This window comes from Corythoichthys intestinalis, chromosome 8 (genome assembly GCF_030265065.1).
Source record: "Corythoichthys intestinalis isolate RoL2023-P3 chromosome 8, ASM3026506v1, whole genome shotgun sequence".
Taxonomy (NCBI): Eukaryota; Metazoa; Chordata; class Actinopteri; order Syngnathiformes; family Syngnathidae; genus Corythoichthys; species Corythoichthys intestinalis.
The window spans coordinates 24,229,722-24,255,933 of record NC_080402.1 but is presented as its reverse complement, the minus strand read 5'-3'; the positions used below and the strand labels follow the sequence as shown (position 1 = coordinate 24,255,933).

The following is a 26,212-nucleotide window of genomic DNA, read 5'->3' as shown; positions in this document are numbered from 1 at the left end:
AATGTATATGATCGGGAAAAATTATCGGCAATGATTGGAATTGAATTGGGAGCATAAAAAAAAAAAGCAATCGGATCGGGAAATATCGGGATCAGCAGATACTCAAACTAATACGATCGGATCGGGAGCAAAAAAAACATGATCGGAACAACCCTAGTTCATATGGTCAATATTTTCCATTCACAGTATGTGCTCACGAAGAGCAACTGGCAAAAACAAATTTGCTGATTGACCAACAGGGCTTTTTTTGTGTTACATGTGATCAATTGATTTTCCTATGTATCAGGATGTGTGGTACTACAAAACTGAAATTGAATTTTAGGATTTGAATTTGGAATTGTGAGACCTGAATCTGACATTTTTATTCAGATGAATTTTCTAGCTAAATAAAATCAGTTTCAAATTTCATCAATGAAATGATTCAAATTAAGCTATCCAATTTCAAATTGTAAAATTCAAATACAATTTTTAAAAATTGTACTACTGTACTACACTATTGTTGTTTAGCAATTCAAGTTCATTTTTTTGTGCCATTTTGATCACCATAGGTTTTCCCATCCAGAAAATTGCCCATGCAACACTAATTTGATCTGACTGCATTACATCATAACCGCTTGAGTAAATTTATCCATAAATTGTGCTTTGGTACGCACAGTCTGCAGGGTATCAGGTGATAGTGCAGCTTGTTAACATGCTGCCTACATGTCACCCTCTTTAAATAAAAATTTCCGACTCTGCGGTCTTGGTCGTCTGCTATGTTTCTGTCCATCAGTATGATGTTAAAACAGACGAAACAACCACAACATTATTACAAATGTTTCTTAAAGTACAAAATGGTCAATTTGTGTCAATTTCTATGTTAGCCGTTGCTTGGTAACTTTGCTTTATTTTCATGTTGCGTCGTCAACGTCCCCACAAAACAACCTCATAAGTCTTATTTGAAAGTGACATACATATTTCCAGGAAAAAAGCTCATGCAGGAAGTGATATGCTTAATGTTTCCAGCAGCAGGAATGGTGGTTTGCTTGGAGTACGCACTCAAACCATGGTGGCTGACAACAGACAAAATTGTGCGACTTGCAGGTTTGCCAGCTCACAACGTGGTAAAAATATGTCTGTGCATCTGGGAGCAGATCTGACTGACTGTGTGTGTGTGCTCCTAGAGGCTCCGACTGCATCTAACGTAGTGCAATGCAAAAAGACCTCAATGCAGGCTTATAGACAGTTTGATTGACAGATGGTAACAGGAAGTGCAATCATGTAAGTAGCACTGAGATGACGATTTGTAAAAAATTTGGACAATACATACCTCTCACTAAAGTACTTGTATGGGCTGTGGTCTGTTAGTGGTGAAGGTTGTGTTGGTTCTTTGTATCATGGGAGCTTTGGAGACCACGCTGGAGGTGCCTGACTAAAAAAGGAACATTCCAAATAGTGGCATGCAGCACTTGAAGCTTTAGAGTAAAAGGGGTCCCTGCTGGGCAATTGTCACTTCTCACACAGGTTAACAAGATGTGACACCAAAGTCCAACCTCTTGTGATCACTTTGCTCTCACATACTCCCCTACATGACCTACCCAATGGATTCATCTACCTGATTTCCACAAATAGTGCCCTCCACCCAAGTAGATGATGGACACAATCCACTTGACTTGTATAGGCAATTCTTCTTCCTATTTCCCCTTACACAAATGCCGCAAACTTTGAATAGTCATTTAGCCAGTCACAAAATGGAGTGATGCCATGCCAGTCTGCATTTTCATAAATTGGGTCATTTCAATGCAATTTGAAATTTGCCTCTCCAAGAGTTTTTACCTATGCTGACACGTATTATTTAGGGCTGTCAAACAATTAAAAATTTTATTCGAGTTAATTACAGCTTTAAAATAATTAATCATAATTAATCGCAATTCAAACCATCGATAAAATATGCCATATTTTTCTGTAAATTATTGTTGGAATGGAAAGATAAGACACAAGATGGATATATACATTCAACATACGGTACATTAGGACTGTATTTGTTTATTATAACAATAAATCAACAAGATGGCATTAACATTATTAACATTCTGTTAAAGCGATCCATGGCTAGAAAGACATGTAGTTCTTAAAAGAAAAATGTTAGTACAAGTTACAGAAATTTTATATTAAAACCCCTCTTAATGTTTTCGTTTTGATAAAATTTGTAAAATTTTCAATCAAAAAATAAACTAGTAGCCCGCCATTGTTGATGTCAATAATTACTTACACAATGCTCATGGGTGCTGAAGCCTATAAAATCATTCGCACCCAAGCGCCAGCAGAGGGCGGCAAAACTCCATAAAACACAACAAGTGAGCGTTTCACTGTCCTGTCATTTAAATCTGTCTGAGCGGGGCATCTGCGTTAATTGCGTCAAATATTTTAACGTGATTAATCAAAAAAATTAATTAACGCCCGTTAACGCGACAAATTTGACAGCCCTAGTATATTTTTAAACATTTTGTTGCTCAGGGTAGGCAGAATAAAATCAAATGATTATAATTGGCTTTAAAATAACACATTTCTTTTTTGTAATTCAAAAATAGGTCCCATGTTTGTCTACCAGCGCCTCCAAAAATGCAAAACCCTCCTTCAAATGTGGTGTTCTCCACCATTTTTACACTAGATGCTCACAGAGCAGGCAATCGGCCAAAGGAAGTGAAAACCCAATTAGCACCAACCACTTAGGGTCTCAATGAAATATTGCAATCTCAGTAAATCACACACAACATGCCCACAAACAGTGCAAGTCTGTCAGAGTAAAGATGCAATAGTGAATTGTGTAACTTTGAATAGGCTGTATAGTTGGCAAGTGGAGACTGCATTCAATCTTTTATGTTCGTATACCAGTCCCTAACAGGTGCAGTGAGGAAGGTGCTCAGCGGAAAATCATGATGCAGCTGGGGCATCTATTAAAAGTGAGCCCACAGTCTCCATATGTGGCTTACAGGGATCCACGGATAGATAGACTTGTAGTTCTTAAAAGGTAAATGTTATCATGAGCTAAAATAATTTGATATTGAAACCCCTCTTGTTGTTTTCGGTTCTATACAATTTGTAAAATTAGTTTAACTAGTAGGTCACCATTCTTGTTGACGTCGCAAGGCGGTGACGTCACATAATTACAGTGCCAGGGTTCCAGAGTATGACTCTAGCAACATAAACATGTTATTGGTTCAACCCTTTCAATTTGATCCCAAGAGGAACAATCAATGAGCATGACAGCACTGTCAATATTTCACAAAACGAGCAGCAAAAGCAAAATGAACAGGAAAGATGGGATGACACGAGACGAGGGGTAGGGAAAAAAAAAAAAAAAACAGTGTTCTGCCAAAATGTGCTACACCAACGAAACGTGCGAGGCGAATTTGATACCTAAAGTTCTTCTGCGCTTTCATCTTGTTTTGTTTAGATGCATACAGACAAAACATACTAAGATGCCTTAAGAAAATACTTAAATGTAGTAATATCAAATAAGGGTGTTCTAAATATGCTACGTGACTAATGTAGTGAACTTCAATCTGTTCTAAAGCTACCACAAGAAAACACAAGGCTCAAAAGTACGAGAGGGAAACACATGCAAAAAGTATTTTGGGGCAATGAAAAGATAAGAAAACACTCAATAAAAACACCATTAGCAAGTACTCGCCTATTTTAACCAATGAGCGCATGTGTTGGACGTCCCGCAATGTAGAAGGAATTGCAGTAACCCGGTAGTATTCGTCAAGTGACAGTGACAATCTACGTCATTACACTGAGCGTCCACAAAACATGGCGCCCTCCGTAAGTCAAAACATGTAGTAAATATGATGGATCTTAAAATCAATGGCAATATTTTAGGTGTTTCTAATAAAATATTTTAGTAAAAGAGAACAATTGTTCCTTATTAGAGCCTACAAGTCTTTAAGTCCGAGGTTCCCTTTAACTGTTGGTCAAATGGTTGGATTTAGGTTTACTTCAATGCTAACCAAAACCGCAGGACTTAGCAACCCAACTAAACTGGCTCGTAGATTGAGCAAAAAAAGTATAAAAACATCTTTGGTACTGAAAAGGTCACAGGTGTCAAACTCAAGTCCTGAGAGCCATATGTGACACACCAGATCAACTTGAGTGGTCTGTGAAAGGAAATCATCTGCATCAATGTTTCATACTAAACACCAAAATTACAGATTGTTGTCCCTTTTAAAAACATGAACACATACACACCCCTTTATAGACTTTATAGAAGTTTCCGAGGGACTTCCGCATTTCTGCTCGCAACTTACGTTTTACAATTTCTCCATCCAAAAACAACAGTGGAGCTGGAGTAGTATTACTAATCAAAATCACTTCAAAAACATTCCACTTCAAACCATATATATATGCGTTTCCAAGAGTTCACGCACACCACAGAAAGTCTCGGAGTCTCATCTACATCGTGCTGAATCCATTTTTGGTGATTCCGAGGGTTCCTCTGGTTTGATTTAGCAGTTTTTACTTTCTCAACACACTGCATACTTCAACTGTGCTTTCCGAAATTTCCAGTTTCGTGGTGAATCAGTAACAGGCACACTTTTGCATAATAGACAATGTTTATTGATTAGAAAACGCAGAATAAATGAGATGTATTGATTACAATCTGTCACGGCCCTGCCCTGCCTGGTATGGGTGGCTCCCTAATCAGGCAGAGACCAGGTGATTTGATTGAAGGCACCTGGGCTTAAAAGGCCTGGGTGCCAGGCTAATCTTTCTCTCTGCTCTCCCCTCCAGGTTGGTCGTTGGTTTTCCTTGGTTGTTTTGGGACTTTAGTTAGAGATTCCCACATACATATCCATTTGCATCCATACCTAGCAGACACCACTGACTTTACACCCATACACACACCTTCATTGTTTATTATGTTGTTTAAATCTTATGTTGAATAAATCATTCAATTGGCCCATACTTTTGTCTCGGCTCCCCTCATTTTGTTATGGGCTTGGCATGTGACAAGTGGGGGCTCATCCGGGAATTGTTAATTTGGTAGTTTGGTTTGGTGCTTGTTTGAGCTTTGGTTAGTGTTGTACATTTTTGGATTAGTGTTATCGAAATATGTTTGGAGTTTGTTTATAATCTTGGTGGTTTTTGTTCAATTGTTTGTATAAGGGGAGCTTGTCTGGTTTGGGCCTGTAATAGGGGTGAGAGCATTGAGCATAGGTTCCCTTTGTGTTATGTTGATAGCTCGCTTTGGGCCTCGTTCTGAGTTTTGGCCAGGTGGGAGTCCTCCCTTGTTAGGTGATCAGCGGGTCTCAATAGGAGGCTCGTGGTGTTTTTTTTAGGCGGCAGCACGGTGGGTAGAGCATCCCTACTTCCTTTTTCCCTGTCATCGGCTCGGGTTCACATCCGTGGGTTACTGTGGGTGGCTGCGTAGCAGGAGCCCATAAGCCCCATTGGTACAGTGGCCAGTAGGGTCACTGGTGATTAAAATCCTCCCGCCAGTCTGCACGAAGACTAGGATCAGTTAGTTTTATTTGGGGGGGGGGGGGGGCTTCTCCACCAAAAAAAAAAAAAAAAAAAAAAAAAAAAAAACTCAGACAGGGCAGCAGGTGAGTTGTTTTGATTGGTTTTGTTTGGTCAGTCACTTAATATGTCTGCCGTTTTTACTAGCTTTATTCAGTCTCCTTCCGAGGTGGTGCTGGAGTTGTGTACTAAGGAGCAATTATTGGAAATTGCTGAGTACTATAAAATTAGCATTGTCGATAGGAAGTTAAAAGAAACAGTCAGGGACATCTTAAAGCAGGGACTGGTGGATATTGGTGTGTTTGGTCAACCTGGTGCCACTCAGGGGGCAGGTTTTCGGTCCGGTCAAGCTATGCTAAGTTTTGAGCAGCAGAGGGAATTGTTGCACATGCAGCTTGAATTGGAGAGGTTAAGAGGTGCTAATAGACAGGGGGTTGATCGAGGGCCTCAGTTTGATGTTGCACAAAACCTCCGATTATTGCCCAAGTTTGATGAGGCGGATCCAGACACGTACTTCGCTTTGTTTGAGCGCATTGCGGATAGTAGGGCTTGGTCGGATTTAGACAGGACTACATTGCTTCAGTGTGCGTTGACGGGGAAGGCGTTGGAGGCGTTCTCGGCTCTCAGTGTTGAGGACAGCAGGGTCTATGCTACAGTAAAGGCTGCAGTGTTAAAAGTTTATGAGCTTGTATCGGAGGCTTATCGTCAGCGTTTCCGTTATAGGAAAAGGCAGGAATCGCAAACTTATTCGGAGTTTGCGCGTGATTTGACAGGTGCTTTTAATCGTTGGTGTGGTGCGGCTGAAGTAGTTACATTGCGGGATTTGTCGGATTTGATTGTTTTAGAACAGTTCAAAAATTCGGTGCCCGATTTTGTAGCTACGTACTTAAATGAACGCAAGGTTAAGTCACCCAGCGAGGCGGGTATCCTGTCGGACGAGTACGTTTTGACACATAAACGTCGTTTTGCGCCGAATGTGGGAAGTTTTATAGAAGGTGGTGCTCCAACATCCATGCCTGGGGTTTCTGCCCCAAAGTTTCAATCCAAATTTAGTAAGGGGGGTCCCAAGGGATTCATTGGCACTAATACCTGTAGGTACTGTTTGGGGGATGGGCATTGGAAGAAAGATTGTCCTGTTCTTAGGTCTAAAAGATCTGGGCAATTTAAGCCTGCTGTGGTAGCAGGTCCAATGACTGATTCTCTTACTGTGTCTATCGAACGTGAAGAGTTTTGCCAACATGCTGATGACGGCTCGCACAATCCGCAGGGCAATTTTTCGGCCTTCATCTCTGAGGGGTCGGTGTCACTGGTAGGTGGGGGGCAAAAGTCTTCTATTAAGATCTTGAGGGATACAGGGGCTTTAGATTCTTTTATTTTAGAGTCTGTGTTGCCATTTTCAAAACAGTCAGATACCGGTAAATGTGTTTTAGTCCGTGGTATGGGTTTAGTACCATTTTCGTCCCCTTTGCATAGAATTCATTTGAGATGCAGTTTGGTGGAGGGTGATGTGGTGGTTGGCGTTAGACCCGGATTGCCAGTAGAGGGCATTCACCTGATTTTGGGTAACGATCTTGCTGGCGGGCGTGTGTGGGCAGAGGAGCCGCACTTCAATGGTCCAGAACACTCGGTCCTGGAGGGTGCGGTATCTCCTGAGTTCATTCCAAATTGTGCGGTTACTCGGGCAGCGTCTCGGCGTAAAGAGTGCCAGCCGGAAAATCTTGAATTGCCAACTGGCCTTAAGTTGGAGCATTTGACAGATTCTAGGGAGGCACTGATAGCTGAACAAAAGGGTGACGAGTCTTTAGCAGGACTTTTTGATAAGGTGGTACCTGAGGCTGTAGTGAGGGACAGCGCTCAGTGTTACTTCCTTCTTAATGACCTTTTAGTTAGAAAGTGGGTCCCGCATGGGGAGCAGGGTTTGGGAGATGTAGTTTTCCAGATTGTTGTACCAACCTCCCTGCGGACTAAGGTTCTTGAAACGTCACATGGCGAGGTGGCCGGCCATCTGGGCGTTCGGAAGACCTACGATAGAATCTTGCGTCATTTTTTCTGGCCACGCCTGAGAAGGGATGTATCAAATTTTATCAAAACCTGTCACACATGCCAGCTTACCAGTAGGCCAAATCAGGTGGTAAAGCCAGCTCCTTTGTATCCAATACCAGCAATAGGTCAACCGTTTGAGCATTTGCTCATTGATTGTGTTGGGCCTTTACCACGTTCTAAGTCGGGTCATAGCTACTTGCTTACAGTTATGTGTCAGGCAACTAGGTATCCTAGTGCATTCCCCTTGCGGACGATTACTGCCAGAGCTGTAGTTAAGGCATTGACTCAGTTTATTTCTACCTTTGGTATTCCCAAAGTCATTCAGTCTGATCAAGGTTCAAATTTCACTTCCAAAATTTTTGCTCAGGTGTTGAAACAGTTAAAGGTAAAACATAATATGTCAACAGCATATCATGCTCAGAGTCAGGGGGCATTGGAACGGTTTCACCAAACATTGAAGTCCCTACTACGGGCATACTGTACTGAGTTATCCGCTGATTGGGAGGAGGGTTTACCTTGGCTTTTGTTGTCTGCTCGGGAAGTTGTGCAGGAGAGTATGGGTTTTAGCCCGAATGAATTAGTTTTTGGGCATAAGGTTCGGGGCCCATTGGCTGTTTTACAGGAGGGGACTTTGGGTGAGCAACCTCCCCAGAACCTTATTGACTTTGTAAATGGGTTCAGGTTCAAGCTCTACCGTGCGGGTGAGCTTGCTAGACAAAAGTTGGCGTCGTCTCAGAGCAGGATGAAACGGCTGTATGACAGAGAGGCAGAACTCTGCGAATATAGTCCTGGTGACCAGGTGCTAGCTCTATTGCCGCTGGTTAGTTCTCCGTTCCATGCAAAGTATTATGGTCCTTTTACGGTCCTGCGCAAGGTCTCTGATTTAAACTACCTGATTGAAACACCTGGTAGAAGGAAGTCTTCAAAATTATTTCATGTCAACCTGCTGAAGGCTTATCATTCTCGTGATTTTGACAGGGTGGATGGTCGGGTGGTTAGGTCCACGCTGGCTGCTGTGCCGGTGGCTTCTCCTGGAAGTCCTCAAGTTGAGGGGGAGGGAGAAGTGCCACTAGTAGCTTCAGATGAGATTTTGAGGGGTCGTTTGAAGAATTCGCAGACCTTAGAAAATCTCGGTACCTTAGTAGACCACTTAGGTGTGGAAGAACAGGTCCAGTTAATTAATTTAATTAGGAAATATTTGGCTCTGTTCTCTGATATACCTACGCGTACTCATTTAATTGAACATGACATAGACATCGGAGATGCTAAGCCTATTAAACAGAGGTTTTACAGGGTTTCCGAGGAGAAGAAGCAGCAGTTGGAGTCCGAGGTGCAGTACATGTTGGACCATGGCATTGCCGAACAAACCCTTTCTGATTGGGCATCGCCTTGTCTTTTGGTCAAAAAGCCAGATTTTACTTTTCGGCCCTGCACCGATTATCGGAAACTTAATAGTGTGACCAAAGCAGACCTCTATCCCCTTCCGCGGATGGAGGACTGTATTGATCAGGTGGGGTCTGCAAAGTACGTAAGTAAATTTGATCTTTTAAAGGGTTATTGGCAAATTCCTCTTTCTAAAAGAGCTCGTGAAATTGCTGCCTTTATAACACCATTTGGTTTGTTTTCTTACACAGTGATGCCTTTTGGGCTCAGGAATGCTCCCGCCACCTTCCAGAGGCTGATGAACCATGTGGTCTCTGGGTTGCAAGGGTGTGCCGTGTACTTGGACGACCTGGTCGTCTATTCAGATTCCTGGGAGGAGCATGTCCAGCGAGTTGAAGCCTTGTTTGATCGACTAAGGTGGGCCCGGTTGACCATAAATTTGGCGAAGTGTGAGTTTGCCAAGGCTACAGTCACTTACCTTGGTAAAGTTGTTGGTCAAGGTTTCGTGCGCCCAGTGGAAGCAAAAGTTCAGGCTGTGGAACAGTTTCCTCAGCCCACCACGAAGAAAGAGCTCATGCGCTTCCTGGGAATGGCGGGTTACTACCGTTCTTTTTGTAAGAACTTTTCTGTGGTGGTCTCCCCGTTGACCAACTTGTTGAGCGCCAAGGTCAAGTTTGCCTGGTCCACCCAATGTCAAGAGGCTTTCGACTCTGTCAAGGCTCTACTGTGCTCAGCTCCGGTGTTGGCAGCTCCAAATTTTGGCAGACCTTTTAAATTGCACATTGATGCTAGTTTGATCGGGGCAGGTGCTGTTTTGTTACAAGACAATGAATCTAACATTGAGTGCCCAGTTAGTTTCTTCTCCCGGAAATTTAATAAACATCAACTGAATTATTCGGTGATTGAAAAGGAGGCTTTGGGCCTCATCTGGGCTTTGCAGCACTTTGAAGTCTATGTCGGTTCCGGATTGACACCATTGGTTGTATATACTGATCATAACCCACTCACCTTTCTGAGATCACTGCAAAATCCTAACCAGCGCCTTATGCGTTGGGCGTTGTTCTTACAGCCTTATAATTTAGATATTAGACACATTAGGGGTAAGGACAATGTTGTGGCGGACGCGCTTTCCCGTGCTCCTCTGAACTAACTTGTGTTTTGTCTCACTCAGCTGGTTGCCTGCTCCTCCTGCTCTTAAATTGCTCCCTAGGTACCAGGGCTGCTGGGTTGGAGGTGCGGACGTCCAGTTGGGGGATACAACCACACCTTGGATCGGTATGGTTTTTCATTAGGGAACTTTGATTAGTTTTTTGGGGTGAGGGTGGAACCCTCATTTTAAGGAGGGGGTTGTCACGGCCCTGCCCTGCCTGGTATGGGTGGCTCCCTAATCAGGCAGAGGCCAGGTGATTTGATTGAAGGCACCTGGGCTTAAAAGGCCTGGGTGCCAGGCTAATCTTTCTCTCTGCTCTCCCCTCCCCATACTTTTGTCTCGGCTCCCCCCACTTGTCACATGCCAAGCACATAACAAAATGAGGGGAGCCGAGACAAAAGTATGGGCCAATTGAATGATTTATTCAACATAAGATTTAAACAACATAATAAACAATGAAGGTGTGTGTATGGGTGTAAAGTCAGTGGTGTCTGCTAGGTATGGATGCAAATGGATATGTATGTGGGAATCTCTAACTAAAGTCCCAAAACAACCAAGGAAAACCAACGACCAACCTGGAGGGGAGAGCAGAGAGAAAGATTAGCCTGGCACCCAGGCCTTTTAAGCCCAGGTGCCTTCAATCAAATCACCTGGCCTCTGCCTGATTAGGGAGCCACCCATACCAGGCAGGGCAGGGCCGTGACAAATCCCACAAGAGCAAGCAAACAAGTATCAACAAATGTCAACGATAACGCTAGATTTGAGTTTGTCAACCCCAGAATCCCTGCGTTACCGTTACAGCAAAACAAAATGTCCCTTAGCAATGAAAATCGCTTACCGTGACAAATGAGCGGGAGCCACCGCGCCAGTTAGGCGGCGAAGGAAGTCCGCCAGTGGGTCACGTATGGATCGCCTGGCTTTGTTCCTTCGCCGCCTTACTGGAGTGTGTTGGCTCCCCGCTCATTTGTCACGGTAAGCAATTTTCATTGCTAAGGGACATTTCGTTTTGCCGTAACGGTAACGCGGATATTCTGGGGTTGACAAACTCAAATCTAGCGTCATCGTTGACATTTGTTGATACTTGTTTGCTTGCTCTTGCTTACTGAAAGCTCAACAAATACGCTAGATGGCAATATTTAGTCACAATATACAAGACACAAGTCTTTCTATCTGTGGATCCCTCTCACAGAAAGAATGTTAATAATGTAAATGCCATCTTGAGGATTTATTGTCATAATAAACAAATACAGTACTTATGTACTGTATGTTGAATGTATATATTCGTCCGAGTTTTATTCATTTTTTTCTTAATGCATTGCCAAAATGTATATGATCGGGAAAAATTATCAGGAATAATTGTAATTGAATCGGGAGCAAAAAAAAAAGCAATCGGATCGAGAAATATCGGGATCGGCAGATACTCAAACTAAAACGACCGGGATCGGATCGGGAGCAAAAAAAAACATGATCAGAACAACCCTAACATTGACAATGGCCTTCTGAGAGAAACAATTGCTGTTATGTGGCCCATGACAAAATCACTGGTACCCCAGATGTAAGGCAACTTTTTTTTTTTTTTTACTTTATGGTTTTACTTTAATAATTATGTGTTGAGTAAACAAACAGCTTTTACTGTATTTTATGATTCAATGTCCCTTTTACTCATACAGATGAATACAAGAACACAGGAAATGAATTGGATGGGTCTCTCACCTCCAGTAATGACTTTATTCCCCCTACATGCTTCTTTTCATTGAAAGAGGCTGCCCTCGCTTTCATTGTGCTCATCTCTCCCCACGTATTTGTAGGTCTGCCTCACATTGCCTATCTCTGCTGCAGTATGTGCAGCCATTGATAACTCAAGCTTATCATTTCAAAAGGCTTTTACTTGGAGTCTCCACACAGGAGACATCATAAAGAGGCTGGCCTGGAGCTAAGGCACACATGCGCACAGACACACACACAAAATTGGGCACGCAGGCGCAACCACACGTGTGAACAAACTGGACAGAATATTGAGCAAAGTGGTTTCAGGAGGAAAACACGTATGCCTTTTTACTCGGATAAACATATACATAAAAGTCGAATTTCTTTAATTGCACACACAGTAGCATCGAAGGGGAAACCCCGGTTTGTTTGTGTACGCCAAAGAAACACGATTTTTTTTCTTCCTCTCATAGAGTCTCATTTGATTCACTCTCGCCTTGTCATTTAATCTTTCATTTGTCTGATGGCTCACTATCTGTCTGCCATGCCTGATTGCCATTTTGTCGACAGTCGCTGTTGCTCTTTCTCTAAAAGCCCTTACAGCCCTTCAGGGCACAACTTATAACATTACAGCACCCTTTAAGTCTCTCTGAAGCTCATATAAACAGAAATACACTCCTTCTCCACACATGCATTCGCACACACACAGACAGTACAGTGCATGACACAAATGCAAGAATGACAGACAATGACGGCTCAAAGTGAGCAAAGAGCCAGAGGACATGAAAAGAAGAAGCAAGCGAGCCTTTTGGGTCTCTCTTTGTGCATGTTTATGTGTCCTTTTCAAACACACATGTCTTCAGTTGCTCTAATCCCAAAATGATACACACCCTGGCCACATTTTGAGTGGTTAATACAGTATGTTTTGGTAAGAAATGACTAAATAAAGGGTCTAAAGGCTGAAACAAACTTTTTCAAAATACGCTCAAAATATTGTCTGTCTGTGTCGACCACAAAACATAAAGTGTATAACAACTTAATCATGGGAAAAACCCACGGCACGTTTTGACTACTTAGACATCCATGTTTGCGTGTTAATGTGTGTGTTTGCGCATGCATAAGCGTGGCGGGGCGTTCGGCACTGCTCTATTGATGAGAGAATTAAGTCATTTTTCAATGTGGGGTTAAGCGCTGCATTATTGCCGCCTCATTTGGCTCCTGTGGGCCACCATAGCCCTCCTGTCTGGTTTCCATGGCACAGAGAGGGAACAGAGAGGGGAATGTCCCTGCTTACCAGACTGCAAGTTTATCCATCAGCTCTCCCGCTCGCTCTCTCTCGCTCTCTCGTCACACACTTTCACACACATGTAGAGACAGGCAATATAAAGTCCATGCAGTCAACTTTCCCACAAAGTTTGCACAAATCAAACACATGCAAAAGCTGGCCCAAAATTATAGACCTGCATCATCTGCTACACTGTTTTATTAGAATTTCTACCAGTATGATACATCTAGAGAAAGCTACTAAGTGTTAAATTCTTCACTTTTTGCCACAATGTGTGTGTGCATCTACAGTATATGATAGGTATGGGATTGGTGCTGCATTGAAGAAACCAAATGATGAGCTGAAATGGTATTGTTGGAATATTTCCACTTAACTCAGCTGAGCAAAAATGAAATAAAAACATGATCAAAGGTAACAGACTCTATATGACTCCAAATTATTAAGTCACTTCATGACATTCACTTACATACAACACCGATGAAGGACAGAAAATCAACAAAAGGTAGTGTTTTAAAGTAAACAATATCTTAAAACCCCTTGATGCCTTTTGTTGCGAATCACTGACATTCCGAATATAAGCAGCCTCAATGTTTTTAAAAAAAATATGTTTATTTTATTATTATTTTTTTTTACAGTTGACGCCTGCTGTCGCTAATTTGCATCATAAATCAAATTGTATGAATTTTATTATTAACATTTCTTTTATTATTATTTTTTAAAATTTTGTTAAGATTTATTTATTACTTTATGATTTAGTTCAGTTCAGTTTAAGTTTATTGTCCCCTGAGAAGGGGAAACTTCTCTTACAGCAGGTAAGCATACAGATAACAGATAACACAACAACTCATACACATACAATAAAATAACACAGACTACAAATTTAAAATGCTTTACAAAAACAAGGGACTCTTAATCTCCTGCCTGAAGTGAGGACCTCAAACGAGCAATGAAGGGGATGATGTACACAATTCAGTATGTGTTTTGCCTTCCTCATGACCTGCCTCTCATAAATATCTCTTAAGTAAGTAGTTCATGTACTTTATTTAACTTTCTGAACTTGACTAAACATCTAAACATGAAAATAAAAGTGAAAGCTTTTTAAACCTTAATTTTTTTAACCTTTTGGCATGAAGGGGTTTAAATTTGACATAAAATGGTAAATGGACTGTACTTATATAGTGCATTTATCTGCATGTTTACCATGACCAAAGCGCTTTACATTATCACACATTTACCCATTCACACACACATTCACACACCAAGGGGGCTGCTGCCATGTCAGGGTTCAGTGCCTTGCCCAAGGGCACTTCGACAGTGGGCAGTTGTAGCCAGGAACCGAGCCACTGACCTTTCGGTCCAAGGACAACTCTAGCTACCAACTGCGCCACGGCCGCCCCAATAATACATCAAAATGAAGTTGGTTGAACAAAAATAAAATTCAATCTAAAATCATTTTTATGGCAACATAAGTAGTGGCGCGGGGATAGGGGTGCTGAGGGTGCTACAGCACCTCTAGTGTTGGAGGGGTGGGGGGGGGGGCGGGGGGTAAATATAAGTAAATAAATAAAACATTGAAACAATAAAGCAGAGGTGTCTAATCCAGGTCCTCGAGAGCCCCTATCCAGCTTGTTTTCCATGTCTCCCTCCTTTAACACACCTGAATCAAATGATCAGCTCATCAGCAAGCTCTGCAGCAGCCTGATAACGATCCTGATTAGTTGATTCAGGTGTGTTAGAGGAGGGAGACATGGAAAACAAGCTGGATAGGGTCTCTCGAGGACCGGGATGTGGCACCCCTGCAATAGAGTATTTAACTTTGGGGGTTTGATACATATGTTGAAAAGTTGAAAAATGTTTGGTTAATAATATGGTCACCACCTGACATCTTGCTTGCTAAAAGGCGTTATACAAGGGTGTAGGTTTGGTCTAAATATTGGTAGGGACGATATAATAGCATAACCTGTACACTTTTTGCTGGGAACAGGACATTAATAAGACCAAACATATTTGGTGACTGGAGCTCAGGGCTACATTTCTCACCAATATAAACCTAATTAATTGATAGGCTAAATGATTAATGCAAAATAAATCTGTATTGACCTATAACTTTCACACTGCAAATTTATAACATCTTTAATCTGATCATTTTTGTTAAATCTAGTCAAATAATTTTCTCCATCTTTTTTTGAGCGTTAAAGGCTAGTTAACAGATTAATGTGTCAGATTCTTCCACTTAGTTTAAGTAAATATTACTATTTGTTCTTAGTGAGCCCATACATCTAAAAGTTGGTTATTTTTCACCTAAATCAAGAAAAATATTCTTTCAAATAATGTTTTGAACAATATTGGATTAAGAACATTTCTGACAAACATTTTTTTCTTTTAAGATTAAATATACAAATTATTCCTTGAAATAGGTCTGTTAAGCTTATTTTCAGCTAGCTGTTTTCTTATTTCAATAAATCTCAGTGAGTAAAATTGACTTGAAGCGCTGTAGCAGTAGCAAAATTAGTGGAGTGTTCCCCATCTCCACAACATTGACGTCTTTTTACATTACTTACAGTGGCTGCTGCTGGCAGAAAAAAACTCCTAATATCCCTTGTCTTTGAAGGGGCCAGGGAGGTAGCATGTTGTATTTCTGTCGGGCTGTGAATGTATGTGTGTATGTGTGTGTGTGTGTGTGGGGGGGGGGGGGTCAATTCATCAGCCAATCAAAGTGCGTTTTAGGGGAAAAAATGGACTCGCATATTCAGCGAGTGAAAAGGGGTCAGTGTAAGTCTGAACATAACAAAAGTACTGCAATTCACTTAATAATGGTAGGATCAATTCTATCCTTACAACATATAGGAAGATAGGAAGGATAGATACTGTAGGAAGAAATGACCTACAAAACTGAAGTCATTATATAATGCAAATAAGGTTGCTTAAAATTTGGTGGGGATAATATGAACATCCTGAAAAGTTGGTAGTGTTATGTCCCTACCGTCCCTATGCAAACCTACGCCCTTGGCGCTATTGGAAAAATTCTCTGCTGACAGAAAAGGCGTTAATATGACACAAAAACGAATTAGCGATTTTTTTCTTTGCAAAAACTGTGAAATTCTCTAAAATTCAATTCGGGGTTGAAAATAAAGATGATTGTCCTTTTGTGTCTTCAAATAGGTAAGACATTCTTGCATTGTAGCCATATTATTGTTTGTTGTTGCTGTTGGGCTGCCGCCGTGCAGAGAACTGCTGGCTATCCATGTGCAATTTATGTTAGTTATGAAAAGGGGGTTCTAAACTGAGGCTTATCGGACCTTTTAGTTTTCAAATGTGTTCGTATGTCATTGCGCCGTCTGGCTGCACTGATTTGCGTTATGATACACGGGAACTTTTATGTACAATACAAAAACTTCAACACACACTTTGTAGTAGCCTAATAGTAGCATGTAAACTATCCAGAATGCGTGTGTACTGCCATTGTGCACGCCTCGTATGGAGAAAACATGCGAGCATGATAAATTTCGACTGAAACGACTGTTTTTGGATGAGAAACACTAAAAAAGATCCTCAGCGCTCCGTGCTGTGAGTGACTTCCAGCGTCCCTGAACATAAGCCTTGTTAGTCACTAGCGTTTAAGTAAGTGGAGTTACTTTCAAGACATCGAGAATGTGGCTTCAATAGTCACCAGTTAATCAAAGTTATTATCTAATACCAATAAAATGCTTCTAAATTTGAAATATTAATTATTTGGCTCATTCACTGTTATTGACGATGGTAGACGTCCAATCCATTTGAACTGGTAGGGGACGAAAGTCATTGATCACTAAATTGGAAGTCTATCACCGTCAATTGCATTGAATGAGTTAGGTTTATAGAAAACAGCTCAACTTGTGTGACTGCGGTGTATACAGTATATTCTGACCTTGGATCGCATTAAAAAAACTGCGGGGAGGCAGTGTAAAGACTGAAAGAGATGGATGAACCCAACTTAGTCTTTGATAGAATTTTAGAGTATAAACTCCTCCTATTTCTTTGTTCCCCGCATCCTCATTTTCTCAGTTTATTGTAAACATCTCCATATATCACTGTCATATCAGTGCATTCATCTCACATCCACAGCCTGCATCCCTGCGGTTCCTCATTCATACATCCACATAATACATTTACACACACAGTGCCTACTGTATGTGTCTGTGTTGCCTCATAACATACAGTAGCATATATTACACGTATTATGTTGTTTACATGCGCAGCACACCTTCAGACAAAACGAACAGCGTTTGTATGTTGTCATCAATTTAGCAACATTCTAAACTCTTGAACAAATTCCCACATACAGAACAGAATATAGCGAATATAAATAGGCAAAAGCCTTCACACAGTACGCTGACAACATGCCTAATAATTCATTCACCACTCTGCATTACAAAAGCACTGCACTACATATTCAAAGCACATGTACAACATTATTAACTCGCATGCTGTGTGTCATTTCCGTGCTAGCAGCATGTCACCCGTCACCCTCATAATATCACTTTATTAGCTGGCCACTTGGCTCAATTCGAGCTGACCACATCACAAGTTCATTAAGCAGCTGACCTTCAACTTGAGACAAACTGGACTTTATTAAAGACGACAATGCCTTACAGTGGTTGTCCTTTTGTCTACGCTTCTAAAGAAAAGGCTACAAAGAGACTATTGCTGACGTGCTGAACAGAAAAAAAGTAGAATGACGACAAAGTCGTAAGTTTGACTATCTGAATTTTCACATTTTGCCGATTACTTCCATCTGCCATCAGCGACAAACGAGAAAATTGCTCCACAAAAAAATAAAATGGCTTGTCGTAATGCATTTGATTGAACTTGAGAGAGCCATACCGCTCTGCTTTTTCTCCGGGGCTTTCATAGTAAGTGATGGTACTAATTGACCAATCAGGTCGCACTAACAAAGCTGTCAGAGCGCGTTAGCGTCAACTGCCAATCACGGCCCGCTGAGTCGTCTCCGTGGGCAACGGTTAGCCAATGACCTGCAACAGTCTGACTCTGAGCAATGGCAAAGAATTGCCACAAGCTGATACACAAAGTTAAAATACGCACGCTGACACAAGCGCAGTCACGGAGGGTTGTTGTTGCTCAAAAGCCACGCTACTCAGGAACAAAGACTTTCCTGGCCATTAGTGGCCAAATGCTCGCGGGCAGGAGCACAAACACGCACTTGCACTTATATAAACACACACTCAGCTTTGTGCATCCTTTAAGATCATCACTGTCTGTAGTGAGCAAAGATATCCTGGTAGCCTTTTCCTGCTGCCATATTGTAGGCCTCTTTCATCTTAACATCTTTGTCGTGCCCTCCATTAACACCGGGGTTCCCCCTGAGCTCATTTCCATAGACATGACATTCTTGACAACACTTTCTAACCTCACCTCCAACCTTCAATGTACTGACATGGTACTGTAAAGCCCCTTTCACATACACCTCAACACCGTTTAAATCCCGGGATTTAAACGGGCAGCCCTAATAAGTGAAAGCAATTTCCTGGGTCGACTGACACATGGATGACGCGGACATTCACCAAGTGACATCTTAGGGGCAGTTTACTCGGCGACTCTGCGACACGAAGACGCAATGACGGTGTTGCGGAGTGGCCTCGTGTTCGTATGGTGTCGGCGAAAACGCAAGGCAAAGACGAAAACCTTGGCATCCTGCTTCCAAAGTGGAAGAATTCGATTGCGGGGGTTTGAGTGGGGATTGCTACGCATGCATATCAAAGGCTCCCCCGGCGCGGGACCACGCCAATAACGTCAGCACTTGTACATGTCACATTGGGCTTGCGCAGTGGTGCTACTAAACATTCAAAACAGCAAATATAGCGGAACGTCGGCTTTAATTTACCGTTATTATAATATTTTTAATTTAAATAGGTGGAATGTTTCCATTTTTGTGCCTTTCTGAACAAAAGAAAATGCCATTGCTTGGAGTGGGCGGGCATGTTGTCTTCCGGGCTGAGGAGGTGAAAGTGCATCATTCGCTGTCGCCATGTAAATCTGCACTGCCCCCCCAGGACTGGCATGAATACTACATCGTTTTCATGCGGAATTGCGACATTGTTCAAATGGAGACGGAACCATATAAATGCAAACATGAAATTTTTCGTCTTCTCGGAGAGTCACCATGTAAACGGCCCCTTAGTATAATGTTCGGGACTTTCCCCGGAATAGGTGTGTGTGAAAGTAGGCTTTAAATTCGGGGGTCACAGCAAGATGGCTGATGACATAAATATCATGGCGGGCCGATCACCACTCCATCTTTCTTCGCAGTAAGACGAAAAGCGGTAAACGAACATTGCAATTATCAACATAGCAAGCTGGAAATAAAATGATACTGAAAACATAACAAAATTAAACTGCTACTGGATCGTAGAGCCGAGAAAGTGAGTCCTTTGTACATCTTTGGAAATGTGTGGTTTATTTTGTTTCTAATGTTAGGGTCTGCAACTGCGGGAACTAAGTTGTACCTCAAAGCATAAAACAACGGAGGGATGCATTCAAGGGTTTATTAAATACAAACAAAAATAGACTTGATCGCGGAAAAGGGGGAATAAACACAATGGGTTCGTGATAGTAGGTCGATGGGGATAAGTAATGCTAACCTAAGCGGTAGGCAGAGAGCCGATAAGACAACAAAACAAATACACTCAAATACCAGCACAAGGCAGGGGATTTCAAAACAAGGGCGGCAGACGAACAAGCTAACAAATACATGAAATTCGAGAGTAAGAGGTGTTAATTGGCGCCCAGCAAGTTAATATCTCGGCACCCTTCTTTTGGATCGCCTGGGCTTAAATACAGTCTTGATGAGCTCGAATGGGTTGGACGTAAGACATCGGGAACACTCCCACAAACGGCTCTGAAACAAAACATGATCTGACCAACAGAATGTGACAGCCGATGCCGACCAAAAATGACTTAATGTCCAGGTTATAAAATCGCGTCAGCAGCCCTCCCCGCACAAAGAGCACCCAGTGGGCAACACGGGACAACTCTGTGAAAGTGTCCAACCCGCGTCATTCCCGGCATATCTCTCCATGCGTGAAAGCAATGACGCAAGTAAATCCCGCGTCACCTTATAAAGGAATTTACCGGGATATGTGTGAAAGGGGCTTAAGTCATTCATTGTACAGACTGGATTGCCAAAAAAACAAAAAAAACAACAACAAAAAAAAAGTAAGATTTTAATGTTTTAACTGCTTTTGGACGATTTTGCATCTTTGAATACGAAGTGAAATCAATTTCTCTAGTTCAGGTAATGATGATATCTTAAAGTTGATTTATAAATAAATGGATTTTTCTGGGTGTATGTACTCCCCTGCTGATATTCTGATCCAGGTAATAATAACAGGTATGAATTCAATGAATTGATTTTTACAATGCTTTGGAAGTTTCAATGCACACTAGTCAGATATTCATAGCGAAATATGTGACATCCTACTCAAGTAGTTGCAAAGTTGCATATCTGTCTGCCTACACCTCAATCACAGACTCACCAAAATATCTTTACACCAGCAGTCAACCCCTGTGCCCAAACTTGGACCCCTCTTCGAGTCTTTATTCAACAATTGTCACCACCACTGCGCCTGTATTGGTACACAGTGGTCTGCCAAACTTAAAAAAAACATGCCGCGTGCTATGCACTGAAAATCCACTTACGCTGTTTTTTACACCAAGTGTTCCAGCCTACTTTGTCCTAAGTAAAGTCCAGTTGAACAATTCTTCTGCTGTTGGATAAACGCCTGAAAAGTGCATCTGTGATTTTATGTTCCCTTTGAGAGGGCATTGTCATACCAGCTGTTTGTACAAAATGCTTGTTCTAAACCTTGGCAGCGGCAAGGTATAACATAAAATGAGTCGTGTGTGAGAGAATTTTATTCATGCTTAAAACACAACCATTATACATTATATTTTGTATGCTTTGTTATGCTTGCATGAGAACATTATAGCATAGAGCATCATTGTTATATTAATCTGTCTGAGTGTGCCTCCCCATAGCCTTGACTATTGTAGACTGTATCACAATATGACCAAATATGGACTGCTATGTTCCTGTGTTTTCCAAAATGCCCTGAATGAATACAACGGGTGTCTGTGGACCCCGTTATCAGATCTGACTCACTCTCTACCAGCCGGGACCAGTGCTCAAGGTCTCAGCTCAAAGATGTTTTTGTATGGAAAAATACCCAGGTTTGTGAGATGATGAGTTTCGTTTCATAGTAAGTTTCGTTTCACGGTGAGCTTCGGCACCGCCCTTTCAACAGTATAAATGTCCAGCCTCTATTGTACTTCTTTGTACTTCTGGGTGATCACAGCTCCTGGCTGAATCACATCATTTTGTACCCAAGAGCTCTTGTTCATAAAGCCTTCGAAGCAAAGCAATCCATGCTTGGGGTCTGATTCATTTCTCATCGAGCTGTCGAGTTGACACTTGTCTTGTACCCCTTTCCCACTGGCCAAAAAACCCATGTCAACCCACTAACAATCGGCTTTTGGTGGCAGTGGGAAAGGTGCAGCGACCCGCCTTGACCCGTGTCAATCAACCCGCCAAGCGACCCGCGTTAAAATCACCTCGGCTCTGATCGTCATGCAGTGTGAAAGCAAAACCCCAGGTCAACAGTCAACGCCCTAATCTACGTGGTGACACAGGCTCTTACGTGATGCGTAACATAATGTCATAACAGATGAAACAAAGGCTCTTCTCCTCCTTCTGTGACTTACACGACTCCTTTCAATTTCAAACCAAAATTCACGTGGCCTACGTTGCCTCAGCAAAAGCAGAGTGTTGATCCTTTGCTGCATTTCGACCATTTTGAGGGCAGTAAAAAGCATGAAAACAGAGAACACAAACGGAAAGGAGGCTTCCATGTTGCTCTGCATTGTTTACTTCCTTGAACTGAATGAATTCGGTCGCACTTGTCGACGCGCATATTAGCATGGTGACGTCACGTAACCTTACGCACGGCTGAGGAGGGGTGGGGGGGTTAGACAGGTAAAAAAATAAATAAAAAGACACAGCTTTTTTTGTCAATGGGAAAGGTGCCAAATGCCAATTGCTAGTGGGTTGCATCGGCTTGGAAAAAATGTGCGTTGACCCACTAGTTTCAGTAGGAAAGGGGGATTGGAGTTCAAAGTTGAATTTCCCTGACATCGTGATTATATTGATTTTATCGAAGAAATAACTTTTGCGATATTTGCAGAGAGAAATACAAAGCTTTTTCTATGCAACGGACAGAAGGTCACCTCTTCTTTCCATAGTCAGTGGAGCTTATGTTAATAACATACACACGCTTGCCAAATGGTCTCCTATTCGGCCCCCTGTCCCATGATGGTGTGCTAATCAAAGACTCACACACTAACAAACTCACATATACAACAGGCAGCTTTTAGCTATGCTAATTTCCACTGTGCATATGAATGATCATTTGAGTGCAAACAAGCACATACAGCGGCCATCTGCTCCAATACACAAGTGAATTGGTGTGCTGATATGTGTGTCTGTTAAATATTACTTTTGTTTCAGGGAGTCGCATCTTTTGTTTACATTTAATGTATCTAATGTGATGTATTCACACGCCAACAACAAAAGAGCCAGCCGACTATACTCGAGGAAAGCCGCAACTCACAGAGCGAGGAGATGCATGTGTAATGGAGACATGGAGAAAGCTAATCCTAATTTTATTTTTCCAGCGGGGAAGTGGATTAGAGGAGGATTAGGAAAGTATCATGACAAGATTATGACATATATGAGGCTCTGCAGCGCTAAGACCATTAGCTCCATTATGTCGACCATACGCTGGTGTATGGGTGCCTATCTGTCACAATTTCAATAGTAAATGCAGCTTGAAACATATTTTATGAGAGGATTGCTTAGTTGTGATGCAAAAACAGTGTGTGGGGTTGTGTGAGAGCGTGTGTGTGTGCAATTGAGTGAACAGAAGCATGTCTGCATCAATACATTCTACAGGAAGAAAACGTGTGGAGCCTACTGTTCGGCCTCCTTGGGGGGAGAGAACAGAGCCTGTGCGTGTGTGCATGTGTGTGTGCGCATTGTGGGTGCACACAATGCGTTAGAGGGGTTCAGATGTATTTCTGATGCTTCATGCCACATATGGGTCAATGCCGCCAACCCCCAGGGCTCTAAGGGGGTGGTCAGGAATTGGGGTTTCATGAAGGGGGGGTGATATAGTAGTCGTCTTAAATCAGTATTGCAAACAGGAATGACTGAGCTTTCTGATGACGAGCCGTTAACTCGCGTTGCTCATGACTGAATTGCATTTATGTGGAGAATGGGCCCCCCCCAAAAAACAGACAGTTGACTCCAGTCATTTGGTCCTACTATTCACAATGTGCGCGCATGTATACAGTAACAGGCAGAGCGGCGAGCTGTTAAGTTTATGGGCAATGTGAGACGGGAGCTGCAAGAGGCCTGACAGGGTGTTGTTATTTTTGGTCCAGGCTTCTTAGGTAACTGAAGGCCAGACAGACGAGCTGAAACAGACAAACTCGCATGAGCGGAAACTTTGAGCCCCCTCCCAGTTTTAGTTTGTACAGGGACTAATCGCAGGCTCCCACCAGTAATGCTAGTGCTTACAGAACATGATAGGTGTGCAGCCTGGTCCACCAATATTACAGAGAACCATAGGTCATCCAGGTTGTCACGGAAAAAAATAATAAAATATCAACGAATAATTCTCGCCCGCTGAAAGAGTTGAATAAAAGCGGTTAATCCATCGATAAGCATTTTTAATGGAGTGTTTCCCTCAGGAATAAAAATAAGGGTCTACAACAATGCTTCTCAATTATTTTCTATTACGCCCCCCCCCCCCCCCCCCCAATCAGGAAGACATAAACGTTTCACGCCCCCTAAACTCTCTGCCGCCACTGTAAATACAGTAGTAACATTTGCAGAATAAATTATTTTTACTATAAGTACACCTCTGCATAACATTTTTTTCTTTAATATAAAAAAGGACACAAGGTAATATACATCAACTTACAATAAAGTATAAATTTATTAAGATTGTTTTGTTTGTAACAGAGAAGTCTTAAAGCGCATTATTTGCCTGAATTACAAAAGAAAAACTGTAAAAATCTCACATCTAAACTAAAAATACACTCAAGGTACATTTTTTGACCATTTGATACTGAAAAAAAAAAATACTGTCATAAAATCAATAAATAATAATAAATACAAAGTGATTAGAAACATTAACTCATGAGGACAATATGCCGTCGTCTTAGCTCTTCATACAGTGGGGCAAATAGGTATTTAGTCAACCACTAATTGTGCAAGTTCTCCCAATTGAAAATATTAGAGAGGTCTGTAATTATCAACATGGGTAAACCTCAACCATGAGAGACAGAATGTGGAAAAAAAAAAAAAAAAAAGAAAATCACATTGTTTGATTTTTAAAGAATTTATTTACAAATCATGGTGGAAAATAAGTATTTGTTCAATACCAAAGGTCATCTCAATACTTTGTTATGTACCCTTTGTTGCTGGTATTTCGGCCCATTCCTCCATGCAGATATCCTCTAGAGCAGTGATGTTTTGGGGCTGTCGTTGGGCAACACGGACTTTCAACTCCCTCCACAGATTTTCTATGGGGTTGAGATCTGGAGACTGGCTAGGCCACTCCAGGACCTTGAAATGCTTCTTACAAAGCCACTCCTTTGTTGCCCTGGCTGTGTGTTTGGGATCATTGTCATGCTGAAAGACCAAGCCACGTCTCATCTTCAATGCCCTTGCTGATGGAAGGAGATTTTCACTCAAAATCTCTCGATACATGGCCCTATTCATTCTTTCCTTTACACAGATCAGTCGTCCTGGTCCCTTTGCAGAAAAACAGCCCCAAACCATGATGTTTCCACCCCCATGCTTCACAGTGGGTATGGTGTTCTTCGGATGCAATTCAGTATTCTTTCTCCTCCAAACACGAGAACCTGTGTTTCTACCAAAAAGTTCTATTTTGGTTTCATCTGACCATAACACATTCTCCCAGACGGGCCTGGACGTGTACTTTCTTCAGCAGGGGGACACGTCGAGCAGTGCAGGATTTGAGTCCCTGGCGGCGCATTGTGTTACTGATAGCAGCCTTTGTTACTGTGGTCCCACCTCTCTGTAGGTCATTCACTAGGTCCCCCCGTGTGGTTCTGGGATTTTTGCTCACCGTTCTTGTTATCATTTTGATGCCACGGGGTGAGATCTTGCATGGAGCCCCAGATTGAGGGAGATTATCAGTGGTCTTGTACGTATTCCATTTTCTAATAATTGCTCCCACAGTTGATTTCATTACACCAAGCGTTTTACCTATTGCAGATTCAGTCCTCCCAGCCTGGTGCAGGTCTACAATTTTGTCTCTGGTGTCCTTCGACAGCTCTATGGTCTTGGCCAAAGTGGAGTTTGGCGTGTGATTGACTGAGGCTGTGGACAGGTTTGTTTTATACCGATAATGAGTTAAAGTAGGTGCCATTAATACTGGTAACAAGTGGAGCCTCGTTGGAAGAAGTTAGACCTCTTTGACAGCCAGAAATCTTGCTTTTTTTGTAGTTGACCAAATACTTATTTTCCACTGTAATTTGGAAATAAATTCTTTAAAAATCAAACAATGTGATTTTCTGTTTTTTTCCCACATTCTGTCTCTCATGGTTGAGGTTTACCCATGTTGACAATTACAGGCCTCGCTAACCTTTTCAAGTAGGAGAACTTGCACAATTAGTGGTTGACTAAATACTTATTTGCCCCACTTTATCTCCAGTGATCTTTGCTGTGTGCTCTTGTTTGGTTAAAAAAATACTGCACATTCTGATCATGAGACTGCCACTGCCACCCACTGAGTGGATGTGCAATTACACTTTATTCTAGCACGGCAAAAAAGTATGTTTCCCCGAGGTCATATGCGCCACCCCTAGTATTGCTCTTCGCCCCCCCGGTGTTTTAGCAAATATTAATCATTAACTACGTACCTTAGCATGTCTTACTAGAGCTTTTGTATTTGATATTGAATGCGTCACCATTTGTTTTGCGAAATCCTTGCGAAACAACAACTGTAAAGAAAACCTAATGAAGATTATGGTTTCTCGAGGGAGGCAAGACACGAATG

At 42.0% G+C, this 26,212-nt stretch overlaps 1 protein-coding gene across 8 annotated transcripts in view; it reads right to left on the bottom strand.

Moving 5' to 3' along the window:
• slit2 (slit homolog 2 (Drosophila)) overlaps positions 1-26,212 on the bottom strand; it is a 225,464-nt gene that overhangs the window by 128,746 nt on the left and 70,506 nt on the right. The gene's annotated exons all lie outside the window — the stretch shown is intronic.